Source organism: Hemicordylus capensis, chromosome 5 (genome assembly GCF_027244095.1).
Source record: "Hemicordylus capensis ecotype Gifberg chromosome 5, rHemCap1.1.pri, whole genome shotgun sequence".
Lineage (NCBI taxonomy): Eukaryota > Metazoa > Chordata > Lepidosauria > Squamata > Cordylidae > Hemicordylus > Hemicordylus capensis.
Genome location: NC_069661.1, coordinates 42,857,389 through 42,882,708, shown reverse-complemented (window position 1 = coordinate 42,882,708; position 25,320 = coordinate 42,857,389). Strand labels below are relative to the sequence as shown.

Here is a 25,320-nt window from a genome sequence, read left to right as displayed (position 1 = left end):
CGATCCCTTTTTGAAAATTGGTGTTACATTTACTACTTTCCAGTCCTCTGGTACAGAGCCCGATTGCAGGGATAAGTTATATATTTTAGCAAGGAGGTCTGCAATTTCACATTTGAATTCTTTGAAGACTCTTGGATGGATGCCATCCAGCCCTGGCGGTTTACTAGTTTTCAGTTTTTCCTGACAGTTTAAAATATCATCTCTTGTCACTTCTATCTGACTCATTTCTTTAGCCTCCATCCCCGAAAAGCCTGGTTCAGGAACAAATATATGCTCAGTATCCTCTGCCATGAGACGGACGCAAAGAACTCATTTAGCTTCTCTGCAGCCTCTATATCCTCCTTAATAATCGCTTTCACTCCCTCATTATCCAAAGGTCCAACTGCCTCCCTGGCAGGTTTCCTGCATATGATGTATTTAAAGAAGTTTTTGTTATTCTTCTTAATAATTTTAGCTAAATGTTCCTCAAACTCTCTTTTCGCCTCCCTTATTGTCACCTTGCAATTCTTTTGCCATAGTTTGTGTTCCTTTCTTTTCTCTTCATTCCGACAGGCCTTCCAGTTTTGGAGGGAAGTATTCTTCCCTTTTATGGCTTCCTTGACTTTACCTGTTAGCCATACTGGCATCCTCCTGGACTTAGTGGTACCTTTCCTCCTTTTGTGTATACAATCTAACTGGGCTTCTAGTATTGTGGTTTTGAGTAAACGCCATGCATTCTGGAGCAAAGTGACTCTCCGAACAAATCTATTTCTCTATCAACATCAGCAGGAGAAGACATTACCTTCCTAAATGCCTGCCTGGAGGCAGTGACGGGCTGGATTAGAGACAACAAACTGAGATTGAATTCAGATAAGACGGAGACACTTATTGTGCTAGGTTGGAACTCAGGAGACAATTTTGATATGCTGGTGCTAGGTGGGGTCACACTTCCCCAGAAGGAACAGGTACACAGTCTGGGAGTCCTCTAGAGTCAACGTTCTCCCTGGTGTTTCAAATTCAGGCAGTGGCCAGAGGTGCGTTCTATCAGCTTTGTCTGATATGAGAGCTGTACACGTTTCTTGAGAAACCCAAGCAATACATATACTGGTAACCTCCAATATTGCAACACACTCCGTGTGGGGCTGCCTTTGTACATAGTCTGGAAACTACAGTTGGTACAGAATGTAGCAGACAGGTTGGTCTCTGGGTCATCTTGAAAAGACCATTTTATTCCTATATTAAAAGAACTACACTGGCTACCAGTAAGTTTCTGGGCAAAATACAAGATACTAGTTATAACCTATAGAGCCCGAAACAGCTTAAGCCCTGGGTATTTAAGATAACATCTTCTTTAGTATAAGCCACATTGCCCATTGAGATAATCTGGAGAGGTTCATCTGCAGTTCCACCAGCTCGTCTGATGCCTACACAGGGACAGGCCTTCTCTGTTGCCTCCCTGAGTCTTTTTCAGCAGTCCCTGCTTTAAAAAGAACCTCCCCATCTCTGACAACTTAAAGAAAGGCTCTAAAGATACATTTATTCACGCAAGCTTTTAAACAAGACTTGTGGTTTTAAATTGTTTTAAGATTTTCATTTCTGTTTTAATTTGTTTTAGTAAACTGCCCAGAGGCAGAACTTGGGGGCGGTATACAAATATAATAAATAAGTAAACAAAAAACCCCAAACAAATAAATAAACCCCAAGTCCCCTATTTCAACCCAAAGTCCATAACTGGGATAACCAAGAATTGAAGTCAGTTTGACCAAGCCAGTAACATGTCTTGTTGGCCAGTTGCCAACTGACCTTGGGCAAGTTCATACCACACACTGCAGAAAGCGCATGTTCTGTGGGTCCTCCAGTTCTTCTCCTATCAACTTTGTAAGTACTTACAGATGCTCATAAGAAGTCACCATGTTGACTAATGGAGGCTTCCGAATGCATTGGTTCTGCTTCAGGACCAAGATTTTTTTAAAACTTCAAAATCTGGAAGCAATTTGAAAGCAGAGAATTTAAAAAAATCACTGTTTACAGTGCTGAGTGGGGAGTCCACTAGGGACATCACCTCTAGTGCTGATGTCAAATCATATTGTGGTTCAGGGTCGAGGAGAGACAGCCACCTGAGATTCAAAGGGGAAGCAGCCACTTGAGGCTGAACCTAATGGCTTACACTTCTAAACCATAACATAAAATTCCCAAGTTCGTCAGCTATCTCTGGTTTGGAAGCATTACAACATGGTGAATAACTTCATTACATAGAACTGTGGGATGGACTGCAGCCATCCTTGCTACGAATACCAAATTTTTCAACTCTAGAACGGTCTAGTGAGCAGCCAGAAGACAAAATAAGCTAATCAAGTAACATGACAGTTCTATTTATTTTACTCAAGTAATTTATACTACTGTAACATTCCAGAGCATTAGACTGATAAAGGATCTCTGTTTCTCTCTTTTCCTGTCGTGGAACATTTTGTTACTGAAGAACAACTAAGTCGAAGTGAGTTGCCAGCCTCCGTGTTACATCTTAATATGTGCAATGCCTTCCTAACTGCAAATCTCACAGCAAGCATCTCACTAAGCTGTACGTTGCCTCAGAACAACAGAATGTATTTCTCTGCTGAGAAGAGTGCATTCATTTTACTTGGAAAGGACAAAGCACTTATCCTTGATTCCACTCAGCTAGGTTGAGTTAAATTAAAACTACTCAAGCATCTCAATAAGTTTTTTCTTTCTTCTCCTTCATCTCCACCAGTGTTCCTTAAACTTCAGAGACCTTTTTTACATTTGATATTGGAGAATTGCTTTATTCATATGTTCAAAAAGAACCAAACCAGATGTTATGCTAATTGTGGACCGGTTTGGACAATAGCTTAGTCCAGTGGTTCCTAACTAGGGCTCCTCCAGATGTTGCTGAGCTACAATTCCCATCACCCCCAGCCACAATACATTGTAGCTGGGAATGATGGGAGTTGTAGTGCATCAACATCTGGAGGAACCCTGGTTGGGAACCATTGCCTTAGTCACAACCAAGCTGGATTACTACTACTACTACACATTTTTTATATACCGCTCTTCAACCCAAGTTCTCAAAGTGGTTTACATAGAAAAATAAACAATCCTGTCCCCAAAGAGCTCACAATCTAATAAGAAATATAAGGTTGACTCCAGAAACAGCCACTGGAGGGATGCTGTGCTGGGGTTGGATAGGGCAAATTGCTCTCGCCCTGCTAAATATGTGAGAATCACCACTTTATTTATTTATTTATTTATTTATTTAGTTAGTTAGTTAGTTAGTTAGTGCATTTTATACCACCCTAACCCAAGGTCTCAGGCACTTTAAAAGGTGCCTCTTTGCTCAATTATCAGTGGTTAGGGTTAGGATTATTGTGCCATTATAGAAAATTATTGCTATATTTATTTTATCCTAAATATAGAATTATTGTGCCATTACAGCAGAACTGTAACACATGTTGGGATTTTGCCATAGCATTGTCTCAGTCCTTGTACTAGACATGCTTTTCTGTATGTTTAATATGTTCTGTATGAACAGAACTTTGATTGAAATGTATGCTTCTTGATTCAGATCTGGAAAACAAATACCGGGGAGAAGTGTAATGACTGCAGCTTGTTTGTAGAATATGTCCAACTGAAATGAAAGGAGTAATATCATATGAAATATGGAATGCAACAAAACCAAACTTAAAGCATATTAGAGTATTTGGATGCAAAGCATATGCATATTTTCTTAAAGAACTAAGAAGAAAATTAGATTGCAGAAGTGAAGGAGGAATATTCATAGGTTATTCACTGAATAGCAAAATCCACAGAATACTTGAGCCTATCACAGAGACTGCTAAACTCTGCAGTGTTGCATATTTTGATGAGAGGCAAAAGTCAAATGCCAACGTGATGTCTGACTGTGACCTGGATTTTCCAATAAGTGAAAAGGCTGAATAGCAATCACAGCAACAAAATGAACAAGTAATCATAGACTACTAGCCGACCCCGCATAGAGCATCTGTGCGCTCTTTGGGGCCGGCGGTTACCTCTCCCCCCCACCTTCTGCCTCAGTCTCCGCTTCCGGGCTGCCTCTCCTCCCCACTGCCTCTCCTCCCCACTGCCACTTCTGCCCCCGCCACTTTCTTTCCCCCCTCCTGGGCCTTGCCTCCGCGTCCGAGCCGGGCCTGCCACCACCTCTGGCCTCCGTGGCCAGGCCCGCCGCTGCCGCGGCAACCAATCCTCCTGGGTGCGCCTCAGCCAATCAGCCACGTCCGCTGCCCAGCCAATCAGCTGGGCTCTGGGACGCACATTCCAAGGCACACCCAGGAGAATTAATATAATAGATGATATAATACAGAGACTAAATTGAGAAAGGGAGATTGGGATGGAACCAGTTGCTTCTTGTATAATTACTTATAGAGGATAAATAATCTCTCTGCAACAACACACTCTACATGGAGCTGCCATTGAAGAATATTCGGAAACCAGTTAGTGCAAAATGTGGCAGCTAAGATTGTAACCTGAGCTATTTGCGGGGACCATGTCACACCCATTCTGAAAGAGCAACGTTTGCTGCCAATTTGTTTCTGGGTTCAATTCAAGGTGCTGGTTTTGACCTTTAAAGCCCTTAATGGTTTAGGCCCTGCATATCTGAAGGATCATTTGCTCCCAAGGGTTTCTGCCCACTTGATAAGGTCATCGGTGGGGGCTCAGCTCAGTGTGCCAATGATGAGAGATGCTCTCAGCTGTTCTGCAGATAGGACAGGGCCTTCTCAGTTATTGCCCCCAGGCAGACACTCCTCAGTCTCCATTTTAGAAAGCAAGTAAAATCATGGCTTTTTACCCAGTCATATCGTATCAGCTCATACGAGTATTATTTTGTTGTTGCTACTGCAACAGCAGCATTTGTTTTATATGTAACAGCAGAGTATTGTTTTGTTGTTGCTGTTGTGCTGTGTTTTATGGCTTTAATTGTGTATATGTTTTTTTAACTTTTTGAATAGATTAGTATTTTTCTTATATTCCAGTTTATTTGTATATTTAATATTAAGGGTGGGAGATAAATATAACAAACACAAACACCTTACCAGTGTTTGGCAGGAAGGAATGAAGGAGGGGGGTATACATCTAACAACAAACAAACAAACACCTTAGCAATCCACATAGTGAAAAAGGGGGAGCTTTGAAAGTGCACATTATGGTATCTTCTGCAGATGCCCTGACTCCCAACCAGCACATACCCTCTATCACATTGTGGGGGAAGGGGGCACTGTTCATCTGAATGGCTTCTCTATACACCTCCTCCACTGAAGAAGAGGAAAGGCCAGAAAAGTAAATCATGTTGAAACATAGCAGACAACCTCCCCTGTTGATGCATATTCTGAGCTCAAAAATACTGATAGTGGCAATTCTATGGTTTTCCCATTGCATATTGGTGTGATCTGGTGTACAGTTTAGGCATTACTAATCTAGAAAGCCAGTTAGATTTGGCATCAAATAACAATGTAACATATTGCCCTCATACTTGCTGTAAACAAAAATTAAATCATGGGCAATATAATATATTGAAATAATAGATAATGATTTCTTTCTCAATGTAACTTTGATAAAGTTCAGAGTATTCACTAGATGCTTATGAGTCGGGCACTTATTTATTTATTTTTAACAACTGGATAAGAGCTAATTAGTCCTGGTTACCTTTAATTTGTGCCCCTTGTACTGAGAGAATGGCCTGGTTCTGGGCTGATTCTGATAGCTTTGCAGTCTTGATGGAGGTGGCCTTCTCGGGCCCCATCTGGTCACTTTATTTAATTGAGTGCTCCACAATATTGGCATAGTGATGGCCTTTTCCCTTTGAGTTTTGATCCAGGTGTCATTCTTTCAGTGCTGGTGTATGACATTTTGCTGCTTCCTGGAGTACCAAATGGTGCCCCTCCCTCCCATTTCTCTTCATTAAAAATCACACATCCAGTTCATTATTTCTTTCATATCGCCCTTGCTTCCACTTCAAACAGGAGCAGAAGAGACAAAGGACTGTGCTACTATTTTACCTTCTTTCATCTGCAAGCATGAGGGTGCTGGGTGGGATGCCCCTGAAAACTGGACCACAATCAGCTGCCAGCCTTGCATCCTTCAATGAGAGAGTGAGTCATCTGGGAACACAGAGTACAAAATGTACAAGCAATAAGGGAACTAAAGCTAATTAGCAAAGGATACATCTTGCAAGAACAGATAAAGTTTTGGAAACTAAGTCTGAGAAATACAGCACTGGCATTTGCATTGACTCAGGTGCTATAAGCAACCTGATTAGAGAAAGGGGGAGATTTATAAGCCTAGATAAAAGTTGTAAAATCCCTGTATATTTGGCACATGGAACACTGATCTATGCAGAAGGGAAAGGATCTGCACAGTTGCTCCGCAAACTGGAGAAAGGAGAAACCAGTGCACTAACATTTGAAGAAGCTTTGCATGTGCCTTCTCTAGAAACAAGTGTGATGACTGTAAAATATGCTACGGAAAGGGGCCATGAAGTAAAATTTAAAGGAAGGCACTGTTTCATTATTTATAGCAATAGCAATAGCACTTACATTTATATACCGCTCTATAGCGGGAGCTTTCTAAGTGGTTTACAATGATTTTAGCATATTGCCCCCAACATTCTGGGTACTCATTTTACCGACCTTGAGTCAACCTTGAGCCCCTGGTCAGGATTGAACTTGTAACCTTCTGGTTACAGGGCGGCAGTTTTACCACTGTGCCACCAGGGGCTCATCCAATATATCCAATTTATAATTACTCATTACTGTTTCATATTTCATAAGCAACGCATTTCAGGAATTGCTTATGAAAGCAGTTTTACAAGAGAATGGATTGTTTGAAGTAGAATGTGTGACTGAAAAGGCCAAAACTGTGGAGGAATACACACACACAGTATGTCTGAATTTGTGGCACAGGAGGTTAGGCCATAGAAATGCCAAAATGATATGTCAGGCTGAAAAGCTGGATTTGGTCAAGGGTCTAAAAATAGCCCCCTGCAGCACTCAATCAAAGAGTACATGCTGTATAATAGCAAAGGCAACATGGCCTGCTTTTCTTCCACACAAAGAAAGAGAAATACAGCATCCTTTGGAACTGATTCATAGTGATGTTTAAGGACCTATGCAAGTTAATACATCAAGAGCGAATAAATATGTTCTTACTTTCATTGCTGACTATTCTAGATTCACCTGTTAAGTGAAAAGGGACCAGTACTAGAAAGACTAAAAGAATATGTTGCAAGAGTGAGCAACAGGTTTGGGAGAAAACCACAGATGCTCTGCACTGACAATGGTGGTGAATACACTGGGGATGATGTCATAAGATTCCTAAAGGAGGAGGGAACTGAAAACCAAAATACTGTTCCTTATACTCTGGAGCAAAATGGAGTGGCGGAAAGAAATAACTGTTCTGTTATGGAAATGACCAGATGCATGCTTGTAGAGGCTGGTTTGGCTGCTAAATTTTGGGGAGAGGCAGTGATGACTGCTACTTACCTGCAAAACCTACCTGCAAAAGATTGCCAACAAAGGCCACAGGAACAACGCCATATGAGTTATAGCATGGCAACAAGCCCACTTTGAATCATATGGGTGTTTGGATCTAAAGCATACACCTATATACCAAAAACCAAAAGGACCAAACTCAACTGTAGATCTGAGGAAGGAATACTTTGTGTCTTCCATAGGATGCAAAGGATATAGGATTTTAGATCTTGCCACAGAAACCATAAAAATATGCAATATAGCATACTTCTGTGAAAATGAAAAACCAACCACAAGTGAACTGCCAAATGTAGGGCCCAATTTTCAGTTGGAGAAAGAATCAAGGCAATGTGACCAAAAGGAAGGATCCACTGTAAGTTTTACACCTGCAGTGATTCAGCAGGAGAGAATGCTGTTGACGAACAAGGATGCAGTGTTCAACATGACAAAACAAAGGAGTTCCGCCTAAGTAACTTTCCTACATTGCAAAGGGAGAAAGGTTTCAAGAACCAAGGACATGGAGAGAAATTTGTTAAGCCCATGAGCTTCCTATTATATTTAGAGAGATCAAGGGGTACCTTTCCCTTCTGTTTCAAAACAAGTGATGATTCCATCCTGACTAGCTCACTGGTTCTACCCATTGGGCAACTGAATAGTCCTACAACTGAATAGTCCTATGTAACAACTGAATAGTCCTATGTATTAGGTGTAAGTGCCAAAGAAATGAATTCCCTTGCTGAAAAAGAAAGAAAGAAGAGTTGCTATACTGACATTGGCTCAGCTGGATGTGCTGCCCTCTGCAGTACTAGAGGGTAGGTATAGGAGAACTCCTTATTTGGAGAGACTGTGCCCTTGTGGAATTGGGAATATTGAGATGGTTGGCCATGTGCTTCTGTATTGTTCTTTATATCACGAGCTGTGTTCCAAATATATTGCTCCTCTCATTCTTTGATACCCTGAAAATTCAGATGAATTTTATATAAACTTATTTCTTTCTGATAAACACACTTATGTATCGCATTCAGTTGCATTCAGTTTATCCTATATTTTTTTATCTCAATCTTCTATGTAACTGATTTTGTATATGTATATGCATGTATGTGTTTATATTGATATCTATCCTCAGGGTAGATTTATTTGATCTGGATCGTTTATTTGATCAAAGATCACATTAAACTGAACTGAACTGAATACTTGTTATGAAAATAACTTCAACAGATTGCTTGCAATTCCATTTTGAACATATCCAAAACAAGACCCATAAATGTTACTGAGAACCTTGTTTCCCCCTACTAAAATGCCACCCAATTTTAAATGGCATCCTTGAACATCTAGGGCTATTAACATCTAGCCCTCTTAACGTTTAGGGCTATGCAAATCTTTGCCAGCCTCAACTTTTGATATTGAAAGTAGTGCTTTTGTCATGGGGATGAATATTTAGGGGGAGAAATGTCATTGTGAGAATATTCACTGCTTATTATCCTTTGTATTGCAATTGTTTCTCGTTTGCCTCTGCTTCCCCATTTTTCTTCGTATCTCCTTCTTCCCTGATTAGTCAAAGAAAAAATCCAAGCCAATCGGGAATCACACTGTGAAGAGAATGTCACAAGCCTGTTTCAGTCCAGTCAAAGTTGACTTTGTACTGATGCCACTGAGGGCAAACAAAGTCAGTTCAGACTGAGGGAAGTGCTTCCTGAACAGGCAAGCAATTTAGAGGCATTTGCCAAAAAATTGCTGTGGCACTTAAGACATAGCTGAAAATATTTATGAAAAGCAGTCAATACTTTCAACTCCGCTGTAGCGTATTTTCAAACAAAAGGGACACTTCATATCCTGCTTTATCTACTGAATCGGATTCAGTGTCATTTTAGTCAATATGAATATGACTACAAATTTTATTCCAGGAGAAAAAGGATTCATAATATAGATATTTGTAGTGGAACTAAAATAATCAGACCACAACATGTTCTCCTGAAGCATTTGCCTAGCTACAGGTATCTAACTGTGTCAGAAAGTGAAATGAATGGCTGATTGGAACATGCTCATTCACATGCATGTGACAGTACATCCAAAATCTTCTGCTTTGCCCAATGAATTATTTCAGCTCCAGTATTAGTGACATGGCAGTGTTAAATAACGGCACTCTCCGATTAGAAAAGCACTTTAGAAGATAATGATCAATTATTTAAAATTGTGCAAGTAAACAAAAGACCCTGTAGCATGCTGCTACAGCAATGATTCCCAAACTATTTGCCGCAAGATAACTGTTAATGAGCCACAAGGAATTGTCCCTGATAAAACATAAATTGCTAGAGTATGTACATTGGCTATGCTGCTTCTAGAACTGGGATAACAGGGTCCTTGGAACTCCCTAAAGCATTTCATAAAAGATTAGGCACATCCCATGAAAAGCTGCACCAGGATCTGTCTGTATGTTGAGTTGTAGTAGCAGGCCTTTGCTCTATCTTCTCTATCTTGTTCCCAACATTACATCCCAAACCCAGCAACATTGCATGGATCCAACAGATTTGAGGTTTCAAAAAAGTGGAATTCAAAGCAAATTTCTGAGTTCCTTCCAAAGAGAAAAAGTCTGAGAATCCTCCACAGAAGCCAAAGGAGTTTCCACAAGACAAGTCGATTTTTTTCAAGGGGTTTCAGGGCCTTGCATTGACTATGTTCTTTTTCCCCCCTAAGTGAAATTTGAAATGAATTTCAAGGTTCCTCCTAAGGAAGAAATATCTGAGAAGTTCAAGGGAAGCCAGAGCAAAGCAATCTCACATAAAGGGGCTATTCTCACGATCAGCAAAAATCGGGCTAGGAGAGCCTAGCCTGATTTTGGCTGATCGTGTAAACCACCGGGCTCGCAGGCAAGCCCGGTGGCTTACAAGCAGCTAGCCCACTATTTTAGCCCTCTCCTTAGCCTGGGTTTGCGGAGCGAGCACTCTGCAAACCTGGGCTTTCTGATCATGAGTAGCCATGGTGCGGCTCCGTGGTGCAGCTACTCACGAGGAGACCCTGGGGGAGGCAAAAAGCCACCTACCAGCTCTGGGGGTCTCCCCAGTATGCCTTGCGCATTCGCACAGGGCATTCTGGAGCTTCTGGGGGCCACATGGCCCCCAAGCTCTCCAGCCCCTGCCGGCTCCGTCACAGAGCCAGCAATCATGTGGGCAGCCGATCCAGCCACCCAGGGCTCCCTCCCTGCTCGTGTGCGGGGAGAGCAGGCTTAGCCCGCTCTCCCCACTCACCCTGCTAAACTGGGTCTCACTGATCGTGAGACCCGGCTCAACATCTTGCATATCTTAGACCAACTGGTAGGCTCCCATGCACTTTACCAGTCTCTGTTATTCTCCTGATCCAGATGGTCACTTAGGCTGCATTCGCACGTAGCATGAAACCAGAGTCAAAGGGACCTCCTGCTGAAATTTTTGTATACTCAAATTCATACAACAAACAGTTTGGACAGAAAATGGACCTGCAATTTCCCTCCCCAGACTCCGATTTAAACCTTCAGTTTGTGCCATCTGTATCTCTGGTTCTGTGGAGCCAGTGAACATGATACTGTGGTGTCACATTTTGGCAACCAGAGTTGAGAGATGAAGCTCCTCCCTCATTTCAGTTGCGATTGGCTGCAGGGGCTGTCCTTCAGTCGAGAAGGAAGCCCACACAGTGAATCTGATTGCAGAGAGGGTGCTCTTCATTATGTCTGAATTTGGATGAGAAAACAGGGGAGGGGGGAGCAGAACCATGGGTCCATGTTCTGTGTTACGTGTGAATGAGGCCTTAATGATTTAAATTAGAGAGGTGTCTAGATTTTATGATTTTATTGCCGGGATTAAATTTACCCTAAATATATATATTTTAAAAAAATAACTGCCACAACCTTTGAGCTATGTAGCAGTAGCCTTGTTCTATATTAAGGGGAAATTGTCTGACTCGGGTATGCAGTGAAACTTTGCCAACTTCAGCACTCGATTTCTTTTAAGTGTTACGGTAGTATATTCTTTCTCAGTAACTTGTCTAAAAGGAAACAGGCATTAATGTGGGGTGTAAAAAGATTAATCAGAATTCTCCCAGAGCAGAACACACCAGTTTACATAATCAAAAAGTTAGGTTAACTAACTATGATGAAAAACAGAAGCTGACATACAGAGCAAAGGAGCACTGGTGCAGTGAGAGTGGCCTAACAGAACTCCCCAACTAACTACACTGGTGCAGCAGGGAAGCAGCAATTTTTGACATTTACCAGGAAGCCCTCTATGCCACCCAAAAAATATCCCAGAGAGCTGTGCAACCTGTGCATTGATGAAGCTCTGAATGGCACAGAAGGTCTTCTGGGGAAGGGAATGGCCACTTCCACACAGCTCTAGTGCAGTTGGAGATTTTTGATAGGCTGCTCTCCCAATGCAGTGGTCCATCTTTGCTCTATATGAGGCTATTCTCACGATGGACTAAGGGAGCCAGCCCGGTTTCCCTCCATCGTGAAAACTACTGGGCTCATGGGCGAGCCCAGTGGTTCAATGGTGGCTAGCCCACCTAACAACCTCTCCCCTAAAATGAGATTAGCAGAGCGCTCACGCCACTAACCCTATTTTACTGATCATGTTGCTGTGGTGACACATGAGTAGACCCCCAACTGGGAAGCTACAACAAGCCTTCTGGCCTTGGGAGTCTCCATAGAATACCCCGCACACTCATACGGGGCATCCTGGGGACTTCTAGAGGCCGGGCAGCCCTCGATCCCCACTGCCCCTCTCATCTCTGTAGTCATGTGGGCAGCCGATCCAGCCACCCAGGGACGACTCTCTGCTCATGTGTGGGGAAAGCAGGCTACCCAATCTCCCTGCTGAGTTCGCTTAGGCTCCACATATTGATTGTGTGTAAACCTCTATGTCAGCTTCATAATTGCAATCAAGGAAGCAAAAAGAACAAAATGGCTCTAGCTCCTTATACTTGCCATAGCTGATATAATAGGCAAGTAGGGTATATTCTATATAGTTAGAGAAGACCCATAACAGAAAGCAGTCATTTTGAGTCAGACACTAAAGGTCTATCTCCTGGTAGAAAATGGAATGTGTATAGTATCTACTAACACCAGACTGAAGGCCTTTAACACAAGACTTGGCTGCTTTTTAACATGAAAATTGGCTGTGAAACAGAAGCAAGGGCATAACCTGATTCAGGAATGGCTTTGCAGAATAGGACATCTGGCAGGGCAGGCTTTGGCTTGTTAGGGCAATGTGTTTTGGATGGTAAAACAGAAGGTCAGCAAATACAACATCCTCCCTTAGAAATGGAGGCAGGTTGGCCCATTCAGATACAAACTTTGAAGAATGATGTGCATATTATATGCGGAGAGAAAATATATGCAGACTTGGAGCAATTGTAAATTATATGTCTCTGTAACTTCACATGTTGCATTCCTATCTCCCCATTTTCATGGGTACATCCTGTGCCTTTCTGTTCTCCTTCCTTCCAGCATCCCTTTAAGTATAATAACTTACAAGATCACTGCCCTCTAAATGTGATTTGTGTTTCCAGCCCTCAGCTATGTTTTTGATCATTGAACAAATCTGGGTTCTAACTGAGCATTCCCAGTTAAATGTTTTATAATCAGGCTGGACCCAGGCTCAGCGGTGTAACTTATGAGCATGTCAAGTCACTCGACACTTGATTCATGCAAGTGAGGAGGATTTATGCCGAATGGCTGAATCATAGATCAGCTCAAGCAGTGATGAGAAACATTTGGCCTGCAGGGAAGACTCAGACAGACTCTGCGGAGAAAGTAATATGAATCTAATATTGGTCTGAATGAAGGCCTGGAATACATTTGGTGATGGCATTACAGAAGGACAACCTGGGAATGCATGTGGAGATTTTAAAAAGGCTGAACCTGACTGAAGAACACACACCTGGATTGGAAGCTTCATGACACTAGGGGTGAAGTGAAGATGGGTTCTTATAACACACAATGCACAAGAATCATGGGTTCCTCCATAGCAAGGTTGCTATGTAGCTTCTTTCTTAAGGTGCGATCTAAATCTCTTCAATCCTCATCCTCTACGGAAAGAAGAAGACCATTCTGATTTAGTAACGTGGCTGGGTTAAATACGGCATCCCAGGCCATGCAGAGGCCAATTGCGCAGGTGCAGCAGCCTCCAAAATGGCCACCATGCCAGAGAGGTAAGGCCTGAATGGGCCAAAGAGCCGGCCAAACTGGCTGGTTTGGGCTGCAAAGAAGACTGGTGGGGGGAGGGGTAACATTCACAGACACCCCCCCACCCGCTGCTCCCTCCATCAACTCCCCTGAAGGGGGTAAGGTTAAATTTTTTTTTAAATTTATTCAGTTCAACCCCAAACCTTCAAAATGAACAGGTTCGATGTCGAACATGTCGAACGTTGAACCTGTTTGCACATCCCTGGAAGGGAGTGTCCTAAGAATATCTGCCTACCAATCAGAAGAGACTTAGGGCAGAGACTCATAATGAAGAGAGAACAAGGGGCAGTCCTAAACTCTCTACCACCACTCCTAATGTCCCTAGGGGCCAATAGGAGTTATTGGTGTTGAGAGTCAATGCCTATGGTGTCCCGTCTCACACTGAAACCCCACCATGGCCTGCAACATGGGAATGGTCACTGCTGGAGAAGGTGTGGTCATCCTGGTTCCTTTACTTCATGTGGTGGGTGTGATCTTGCTTAATAATTTTGAGACTGAAGTTGCCAATATAATTTCTCTCCCTCCCTCCCTGGTGCCTGGACCATAGTGTTCCAAGCACCATGATAGGAAGGAGGGAGGGAGATGGTAGGAAAGAGAGAAAGGAAAGGAAGGAGAGGGATAAATAGAGGGGCTTTCTCCCTTTCTTTGCTATTGTCACCACTGAGCCCAGAAATCAAGGAAGAGGATTGGGGGCTTATGAGGGGAACTGAGACTCAGAGGACTGGCAGATCAGCAATGCCAAATATCAGCACATTTCAAATTTTGGGGGGAAATGCTTTTAAAAAAACTGTTCTCCAAAGCAACTGATAATTGCTAAGATCAAAGGGAAACAATTTGGAGGGGGGGATGTCATCCATCACTAGTCCTTCCCTTCATTTCTGCAGCCACAGGGCAATTCTTTGCTCAGATTGTTAAACAATTAGCTGATTCATAGGTTGCTCCTATTTAAGGGTACTGTACATATGGGTAGTGTGGAGCTAAATGTTCTTGGATAACTTTTGGCTCAATTTCTGAAGGAGGCAAAATGGGGACCCCGCTCTCAATTTTCAAAGGCAGGAGAAAAGTCAGGGAGCTCAGGCTCATGCTGAAGTGAGGAAGGTCTGTTCCTCACCCTGCCGGTAAAAATCCTCTAAATGCTCTTCTGCTTCAATGGCCTATGAATAGGGCTACAAAATCTGGGAGCCATCTCAGATCAATCCACAGATATCACTCCTGGTATAAACTCCTATGAGATAAAATGTTCTAAAAAGTGCCTTCGATGTAGAAGAGAGCTGCTTTTGCAGCAGTGAGCATGAATTGTCTCCTCTGCTAAGCAGGGTCTGTCCTAGTTTGCATTTGGATGGGCAACTATATGTGAGCACACAGTCATTTCCCTTAGGGAATGGGACTGTAGCTCAGTAGAAGAGCATCTGCTTGCATGCAGAAGGCCCCAGGTTTAGGGATGTGCACAGAAAAGCCAGTTTGACTCAAATCTGAACTCGACTTGAGCTGGCCCGGCCCAGTCCACTTCCATGCACACTCGAACGAGACGCAGTTCAAGTTCAAACTGAGCTAGTTCAAAAGGCTCGGATTCCTGGTAAAGGGGAACTGGTAAGGATTCCCCTTTACCAGTAAAGGGCAAGGGGGTAGGGGGACTTCCATGAAAGTAGAGTGGGCAGGAGTAGAGTAAAAAGGTACCTTAAAAGTACCTCAGTCAGTGGCTATGGTGGCTGCAGAGGGGGGAAGTCTGCCAAGGGCAAATTGCATGGTCACACAAATGGGCTCTGTGCATGTGTTAAGGCAATTTTATTATTTCTTGTTTACACAGTCAGACAGGTGCTATTGACTGGTTTGTTTCATCCAGACATCGAGTCCTTCGCAAAGACCTGGGTTGGCTGAATTTTATCATCAATATTGTTGGTTATTATAGATATCTTCGCAAAATACAGGCTGTTCCCAGTAAAGTTGCTTTTTGTAATTGGCTGATGGTGATTTCTGTGGCCCCTATAGTGTTCACAGAGGGGGGAAGTCTACCAAGGGCAAATTGCATGGTCACACAAATGGCCTCTGTGCATGTGTTAAGGCAATTTTATTATTATTATTATTATTATTATTATTATTATTATTATTATTATTATTATTTTACACAGTCAGACAGGTGTTATTGACTGGTTTGTTTTATCCAGACATCGAGTCCTTCCCAAGGACCTGGGATGCCAGAATTTTATGGTCAATTGTTATAGATATCGTTGCAGAATATAGGCTGTTCCCAGTGAGGCTGCTTTTTGTAATTGGCTGGTGGTGATTTCTGTGGCTCCTATGGTGTTGAGGTGCTCTTCAAGGTCTTTTGGAACTGCACCCAGGGCGCCAATTACCACTGGGATTATTTTGGTCTTTTTCTGCCACAGCCTTTCCATTTCAATTTGTAGATCTTTGTATTTGGTGAATTTTTCTATTTCTTTTTCTTCTATTCTGCTATCCCCTGGTATTGCTATGTCGATTATTTTGACTTTCCCCCCCTTTCTTCTCGACTACAGTTATATCTGGTATATTGTGTGACAGATGTTTGTCTGTTTGTAGTCGGAAGTCCCATAATATTTTTACATCTTCATTTTCTTCAACTTTTTCAATTTTATGGTCCCACCAATTTTTGGCTACAGGTAGCTTGTATTTTTTGCAGATGTTCCAGTGTATCATCCCTGCTACTTTGTCATGCTTTTGTTTGTAGTCTGTCTGTCTGTGCAATCTTTTTACAACAGCTGATTAGGTGGTCCACAGTTTCATCTGCCTCTTTACCAAGGCGGCACTTGCTGTTTGTGGTGGATTTTTCTACTTTTGCTCTTATTGCATTTGTTCTTAGTGCCTGTTCTTGTGCAGCCAGTATTAAACCTTCTGTTTCTTTCTTCAAGTTGCCATTCTTAAGCCATTGCCAGGTCTTGCTGATGTCTGATTTTCCACTTCTATTGTGCAAATATTGACCATGCAGTGGCTTATTTTTCCATTTTTCTGCTCGGTTCTTGACTTGTTCTTTCCTGTAGGCCTGCTTTGTTTCATTGGTGTTGAACAGTTTCACATTATTGACCATTTGAAGTGCATCTTCTTCACTGTCCTTGATATATTCTTCAAGGCCTCTTTTCTCCTCCTCTACTGTTTGATGGACTTGCAGCATTCCTCTTCCACCTGAGCTGCGAGGGAGGTAAAGCCTATCTACATCACTGCGGGTGTGCAGAGCATGATTGATGGTCATGATTTTCCTGGTCTTTCGATCTAGCGTCTCTAACTCTGCCTGGGTCCAGTCTATTATTCCTGCAGTGTATCTGATAACAGGTATAGCCGAGGTGTTTATGGCTTGTATGGTGTTCCCGCGATTGAGTTTGGACTTGAGGATTTTTCTAACTCTCCTGTTGTATTCACTTCCAATTTTTCTTTTAACTTCAGTGTGTGCAATGTTATCAGCCTGGAGTATGCCCAAGTATTTTTAAGGTTCTTTCTCTTCCAGGTTCTTGACCTTGCTTCCATTGGGCAGTTCTGTTCCTTCTGTTTTTGTTATTTTTCCTCTGTTCATTATTAATGCAGCACACTTGTCTAGTCCAAACTCCATTGCTATATCGCTACTGAATATACGGACAGTGTTTAGCAGTGATTCGATTTCTGACTGGGACTTTCCATACAACTTCAGATTGTTCTTGTACAGCAGATGGTTGATTTTACTTGATGTTTTAGATGTTTGGTATCCGAGGCCTGTTTTGTTTAGTATTTGTGAAAGTGGGGTCATGGCGATTACAAACAACAGAGGGGATAGTGAGTCCCCTTGGAAAATGCCTCTACTAATGCTAACCTGTCCAAGTGTCTCGCCATTGATTGTTAACTGTGTACTCCACATGCTCATTGCTTTTTTTTAAATATCTGAATGTTTTTGCTGACACCAGTTGTTTCTAAACATTTTAGTATCCATGTGTGAGGCAATGAATCAAATGCTTTCTTGTAGTCGATCCATGCAACACTTAGATTTGTTTTTCTTCTCTTGCAATTTTCTAAAATCATTTTGTCAATCAGCAGCTGGTCTGTTGTGCCTCTGGTGTTCGGGCAATTTCCTTTCTGTTCAACTGGAAGCTGTTTGTTAGTTAATAATTGTTGCATCACTTCATCTGCTATTATTCCAGTTAATAATTTGAACATGGTTGGCAGACAGGTTATCGGTCTATAATTACTTGGAACTTCACCTTTGGCTGGGTCTTTCATGATGAGATGAGTTTTCCCAGTTGTTAGCCATTGTTCAATATCACCGCCTTGCAAAATGTGATTGAACTGTTTTGATAGTTGTTTATTTTACACAGTCAGACTTCTTCTTCTTCTTCTTCTTCTTCTTCTTCTTCTTCTTCTTCTTCTTCTTATTATTATTATTATTATTATTATTATTATTATTATTAATTCAATTTCTATACCGCCCTTCCAAAAATGGCTCAGGGCAGTTTATACAGAGAAATAATAAATAAATAAGATGGCTCCCTGTCCCCAAAGGGCTCACATTCTAAAAAACCCCCACAAGATAGACACCAGCAACAGTCACTGGAGGTACTGTGCCGGGGGTGGATAGGGCCAGTTACTCTCCCCCTGCTAAATAAAGAGAATCACCATGGTAAAAGGTGCCTCTCTGCCCATTTAGCAGGGGTTCTTGCTTCTCAAACCACCCTGCTGCCACCCGCCATTCCCCCACCATGGCTACCACCACAGCCACTGCTGACACTTCTAAGGTACCCCTTTACTCCCCTCCTACACACTCCACTTTTATGGAAGTCCCCCTATCCCCCCCGGTAAAGGTAGATCGTTATTGGATTCCCCTTTACCAGTAGAGTTCCAAGCTGGCTCAGTATGAACAGGTTCAGTTCAAACTTGGACCAAACTGGGCCTGGTTCGGTTTGACCCGAACACTTGGAGCCAAACCAGCTCGAACCTGAGCCTGGGTCAAGCTGAGCTGGTTTGCACACCCCTACCCAGGTTCAGTCCTTGGCATCTCCAGTTAGGGTTGGGAGAAACTCATAAGAACAGCCTTGTTGGATCAGGCCCAAGGCCTATCTAGTCCAGCATACTGATTCACAAAGTGGCCCACTAGATGCCTCTGAGAAGCCCACAGGAAGAGGTGAGGGCATGCCTTCTCTCTTGCTGTTGCTCCCCTGCAACTGTTATTTTAGAGGCACCTTGCCTCTGAGGCTGGGGGGTGGCCTATAGCCACCAGACTAGTAGCCATTGATAGACCTGTTCTCCATGAATTTGTCTAAGCTCTTTCTAAAACCATTCAAGCTAGTGGCCATCACCATATCCTGTGGCAGAAAATTCCATAGATTCATTATGTGCCGTGTGGAAAATTACTTCCTTTTGTCAGTCCACAATTTCTTGGCAATCAGTTTCATGGGAAGACCCTGGTTCTAATGTTGTGAGCAAGGGGGAACACTCTCTCTACTCCATGCATAATTTTATACACCTCTATCATGTCTGTCTGTTTTAAAATATAGTGACCGGAACTGTACGCAGTACTCCTAATGTGGCTACATAATAGATTTGTATAAGGGTATTATAATATAAGTATTTTTATTTTCAATCCTGTTTCTAATCATCCCTAGCCATTTTCACAACTGCCGTTCACCGAGTCAACAGTTTCAATGAGCTGCCTGGAACTTGGTGAACCACTGCCGGTCATTGTAATTAATCCTGAGCTTGATGTATCAATGGTCCGTTGTGGTATAAGGCAACTTGATCTAATTCTCTGAGGATGTGCTGATGTCTTTAAAAAGCAATATAGTGCACGCAGGTGGTATCTCCTATGCCTATGCTAGTCGCTTTCATTAGTGACTGACTGAAATGGGAACACAACACAGAATTTATATGTAATTACCCTTTTGCTGTATTGCTGTCATAATGTCAACACTATTATAAAGCCAATGAATATAGTCCCACTGGGACTAGTATTAACTATGTCTCTTGTGCTTTGCCACTAAGAAGCTTGCTGTCATGCTAAGCTCTCACTACAGGGACATCAAAAACATTGTTTCCAAAACAGGTAGTCCAACTCATCTTACAAATACTAGTGAAAATGATGCATATAAGATGAAACCTACTCTTTAATACTTCTTCCTTTATATGTCATCTTGTATCAAAATTATTGCATTCAGCATTTCAAGCCCAAAAACTTAACATCACAAATCTCATTCCTCTTCAATAGACTGTCACATTGATGAACATCTCAGCAATAGAAAGTTAATGAAGTAATTTACCAGTGGAGAGAGAAAAGTTTCACAAATGTGCCAACACTGTTAAGCACCTTTTACACCACATGACAAATTAGAGCATAAAAGCTGCAGTCTTAGGCTAAAGAGGTGGGGAGATCATATATATATATATATATATGATCAAAGATTAAATGCTTTCATTAAAAGCCTTGTTGCATCCACACTTTTCTGTTTTGGCAGAGGAGCTCATTAAGAGGCAGCACTGATATTAAATGGCTTTTGCACTAAAGTGTCACATTCATTCATTTTTAATACTGAAATTATTATTTGTTAGAGAAGAGACGTGGAAGATTGAAGAGTTCTTGCCTGAAAGTGATAGCCCAATCGCTTTTCTGCTTCATCGTCAAAGGCCTTTGATTTAAAATTGAATATTATACTCTCTTCTTTAAACCATTCACCTATCGAGTGTTATATATATTTCTACAATTTCCAGATCATCTTTACTATCTCTTGGAAAGGAAAGAAGGATGCCACTTTCAAGAACACTGTTGGATAGATTCAGTTATCGCAGAGAATCATGGAATCACTTGCTTGACTGCTGGTCAGAAAGTTGGTAACTCACTAAAATGTCAGGACATGAGAATGTACTCTCCATAAGAACAGCCCTGCAGGATCAGGCCCAAGGCCTATCCCACTGGGTGTAATGCGTGAAGAGGCAGAGCAACCATTGGGCCGCCACCAATCAGGGGCCACAAGCATGGGCCCAGACATGCCCCCCACATCTGACATCAGATGTGGGGGGCATTATTTTGGTCCCAAACGGGGCCGTGCAGTCCCACTTGGAGCTGAAATCGGCCCACGCTGTGTTGGCAGCATGGCTGGAGTGACTCTTCCTGTCTTAAAGGCAGGGAGAGCCAATCCTGGTCTCGCTACCAACACAGCAGGACTGATCGATCTCCCTCCCAAATGGGGCTTCATAGCCCCATTTGGGAGGGAGACTATGCTTCCGCGTCTGACATAGTTCCCCCATGTCTGATGCGGGCCCCCTGCATCTGACATAAGATGTAGGGGTGGGGCCAGGGGGTGGCAGCCACACATGGGCCACCGCCAACCTCCCTATGCTCCTGTGCATGAACCTGCCCAAGTCTGGTTCCCACACTTAGTTCCTGGCATTTTACCAACTTGGTCAAGCTGACTTTCATTCCTGGTTACAGAAGTTGTCTTGAAGTTGGTAAAATGTCAGTAACACAGCATGGGAAAAGGAGATGGATGGGTTCAGACATCACGCCTGACAGCAGCACATGCTCTCACATCCTGACATATTTATTTATTTATTTGATTTATATACTGCTGTTCCAAATTAACCAAATTAAAGAAGTTAAAAATCCAAGCTAAAACCATAATGATAGCTAGCTTTTAAAACTCCAAATTAAATTCTTAAAGCTAAAGACTAAGAATTATATAAAGTAAAAACTAAAGAACCTACCAGATATATGCAACAGGTGCAGAGGCGTATCTAGGGAAAATATCGCCTAGGGCAAGCAGTGAAATTGCACCCCTGTCCAAACAGGAATGATGAGACTTGTAGTAAACAATTTCTGGAAATCCCTGTTAAAAGGAACACTGTACCATCTAGACATGGTTGTTGATCAAAACCTGAAAACATGAGCCATCTCTGTAAAAGACTTAGAACAACAGTCAGGAGTTATGCAAGGATTCCAAGTGTCATTTTCTCTGTCTCATCTCATGCTTTTTTAAAAACATGACTTTGTCCTAGAGGATCACCTGCCCAAATAGCCACTAGCAAAATAGGGGAAGAAGGTGGTGGCGGGGGGAGTCTATAAACCAGTGAATGATTCCTGCCAGCCTTTGTCTTGTGATGATTGTTGGCTCATGATGGGGTATATGTACATTCACCACACTAGTGCTTACTTTGACACCAGGAGGGAGGAGGATACATTAGTTTGCCACACTAGACAGAGGCATTTGCAACAGGAGCAGACAGCCAAGTTCTGCCAGGGCCAAAACCAGCCCCTGCCAGACTAAGAAATCATTGTAATTTGCCCCTTCCTGTCACAAGTAGTATGCTGTTCTTTTATTATTGACTGCAACTCTCAGATATCCCAGTCATGGATGGAAAATTCAGGGTCAATTTACAAGAGACACATTTTCTACATGGGAGTTTCTTCTGTGCAGGTGTTGTGCAGAAACCCATGTGTAGTGACCGCCAGGGGCATAGCAAGGTTGGAATGGGCTAAGATGAGATTTTAAAATGGGCCCCCAGCCCCTCAAAGTCCAGGGCCTCCACACATCCCAGGCCCCCAAGGATTTAAGTCTGATATTTCAAAATAAGTATGCTGCCTGGAAATACATTTCACTGAATACACACATGCACACTTCACAGTATATAGTGATATACATTGAGTACTATATATTTGTGCTACTTTTAATGCCTAGAACACACTAGCAACGCTAATTATTAAAATGGGCCCCTCGCTGCAGATTAGCCAAGGAGACTTTCAACCATGCAGGGTGAGCCTATGTTTGTTTTCTCAGAATTCTGAACAAATTCAGTAAAGTTTGATTCCAGGAGGTTTTTCACACGAGGTTTTTAAAGCCCTTTAAAACACATCTCCTCTGGAATGGAAGTACTGCATTCACATGTTGGCCAGATTTACCCTGAAGTCCTGCGAGTTATTGGGGAGCAGTTCACACACAAGAAAAATAAAACAAAACAAAACAAAAGTACAACACATGCTTCACAGTTCTCACTCAGACCTTCTGGGTTGCAAAACAACTTGAACATAAGTGCATTTATGAGTGAGTGAATGAATGAATATAATATTGTTCCAGATGTTTTTGTAATTTTCTGACATGAAACAAGCCACTTATAGGGCTTTTTAGATAGTTTTGTTTTTAAAGCCAGCAAAGTACCCACTCTGTTTTAAATTAAATATTCAAACTTCTCAGTCTCCCACCACCACCACCCATATCAAAGCCCTATGGCAAGCAGATCCCTATATATATGGGGGGTGGGGAGTAAACCACAAAAAGGAATTCACAGTACCTGGCAAAAGCTGTGCTGGATGTTCTGGGCAGAGGGTCTGCTGCTGCAGAGAACTCTGCCTGCCTTCTTCTTCCGGGCTTCCTTGGGGCCTGCCGAGTTCAGGCTTCAGGGAGGCCTACACGGAGGCCTCTCTGTAAGCCCCGCCCACCCACCGATCAGCTGAGAGGCAGGGAGAGAAGAGCTGCTCTGCAGTTTGCAGGCCCAGCCTGCGGAGGATCCTAGGCCTCGCAGAAGGCAAGCAGGATGGCAAGTGGCTGAGGGGCCCTGGGGCTAGGCAGGTGGGCAATGGGGTGGGGGTGGCAGGAACTGAGTGGCGACCTGCCCTCAGTGTCGCCTAGGGCACGTGCCCTGGCTTCCCAACCCCAGTTCCGCCCATGAACAGGTGAAACATTAAAAAGCCGCTTTAAAATATGTGTTTTTAGTTGTTTTTTAAAAACACTGAGAGAGAGAGCATGGCAAAGCTCTTCAGGGAGGGTGTTCCAATATTTATTTATGTATTTAAAATATTTATTTTAACAGGGAGCGAATTCTAAAGTCCAGGGGCAGCAACGGAGAAGGCCTGTTCCTGAGTAGCCACCAAACGGGTTGGCAGCAACTGCATGTAGACTTCTCTAGATGATCTTAACAGGTAGTGGGGCTCACGGCAAAGAAGATGTTCTCTTAAATACCCAGGGCCCAGCACCTTGTATTTTGTCTGGAAATGTATCAGCTGCCAGTGAAATTCTTTCAACACAGGAGTAATACGGTCTCTCCTAGAGACCAACCTGCCTGCCGCATTCTGGACCAACTGCAGTTTCCAGACTGCATACAAAGGCAGCCCCACATAGAGTGCATTGCAGTAATCCAGCCTAGAGGTTACCAGCATATGTACTACCATTTTGAGGTCGTTCATCTCAAGAAATTGATGCAGCTGTCGTATCAGCCAAATCTGATAAAAAGCACCTTTGGCCACCACCTCAACCTGGGACTCCAGGGAGCGGTTTGGATCCAGAAGCACTCCCAGACGGCATACCTGTTCCTTCTGGGGGAGTGTGACCCCATCCAGAACCAGCAGATCAATATCATCTCCCGAGTTCTAACCTCATACAATTTTACTGAGATTTTACCAGCTTACCGCTGGGCCAGCCATCCTGCAAACCCACAATAAGATTTATTTAACAAATTTGGATTGGCATCACAGATGATCATCAAATCTTGGCTTGTTTTTTTCATAGCGTGGTTTCTTTGGGTCCCATGTCCTTGTCCTTACCTCCCATCATCTAGTCTTTTTTTTCTCTATAGGTGAAAGTCCTGCAGTGATGGAGCTACTGAAACAAGTCAAGATCAAACAACACTTGTGGGTTCAGACATAAAAACAGCCATGCTGGATCAGGCCCAAGGCCCATCTAATCCAGCATCCTGTTTCACACAGTGGCCCAACAGGTATCTCTGGGAAGCCCACAGGCAAGAAGTGAGGACATGCCCTCACTTGATTGTTGCTTGCCTGCAACTGGTATTCAGAGTCCGTTCCTCTGAGCCTGGAGGTAGCCTATAGCCATAAAGATGAATAGTTGTTGATAGATCTGTCTTTCATGAATTTGTCTAAGCCCTACTTAAAGCCATGCAAGCTGGTGGCTAGCTTGGATCTCTGTGCAAAAGATTATCATACAGAGGATGTTAAATCTATTGGTGTCAATACATTCCAGAGGGTAGCGATGTTAGCCATTTACAGAAAAAGATGTCCTAAAAGAAGCCTTGTGGATACTTGAATACTAAAAGATGTACTGAGGCATAGGTTTTCATGGATTAGAGCCCACTTTATCAAATGCATGAAGTGTTATCCTGAGTTGGCAGATATATGTATCCATGAGTAACAGAGGGAGAGAAATGGTAAATAGTGGAGCCAAAGGGCCATGAAATTCAAGAGGTGCCTTAAGTTTGCAATATATATCTGCCAACTGAGGATAACAGTTCATGCATCTGATGCAGTGGGCTCTAGGCCACAAAAGCATATGCCACAATATATCTAATAGTTTTTAAGGTATCACAGTAAATCTGCTGGTCTTTTGGTGTCAATTCAGTATGCAAAAGAAATGTATACTATTCTAGAACACTTTAATGTATTTATCATATTGTTGCAGTCTACTCAGTGAAAGAAATTTCTGATATATATTAAAGGAGGCAATCACAATTTCAGACAGCTATCTTTTTTCTGTTGACGTTAATCTCATTTGCAAGCCCTGTTCACCCATTATATTAAACACATGTACAATTTGTTATTTGAACATCACGTTCAACATATGTACATAGTATACTTCCTATATGTATCTGTACTTGAGGGGGAATGCACCAGGTTCA

The 25,320-nt window shown here is 42.6% G+C and overlaps 1 long non-coding RNA gene across 1 annotated transcript; it reads right to left on the bottom strand.

The window, feature by feature from the left end:
• Positions 1–1,996: 1,996 nt before the first annotated feature.
• LOC128327809 (uncharacterized) lies at positions 1,997–23,057 on the bottom strand. The gene is made up of 3 exons (XR_008308794.1): positions 22,984–23,057; positions 6,027–6,128; positions 1,997–3,622 (listed from the first exon to the last, which is right to left on the bottom strand). It is a non-coding gene; the product is annotated as an uncharacterized LOC128327809 (long non-coding RNA).
• Positions 23,058–25,320: the final 2,263 nt, after the last annotated feature.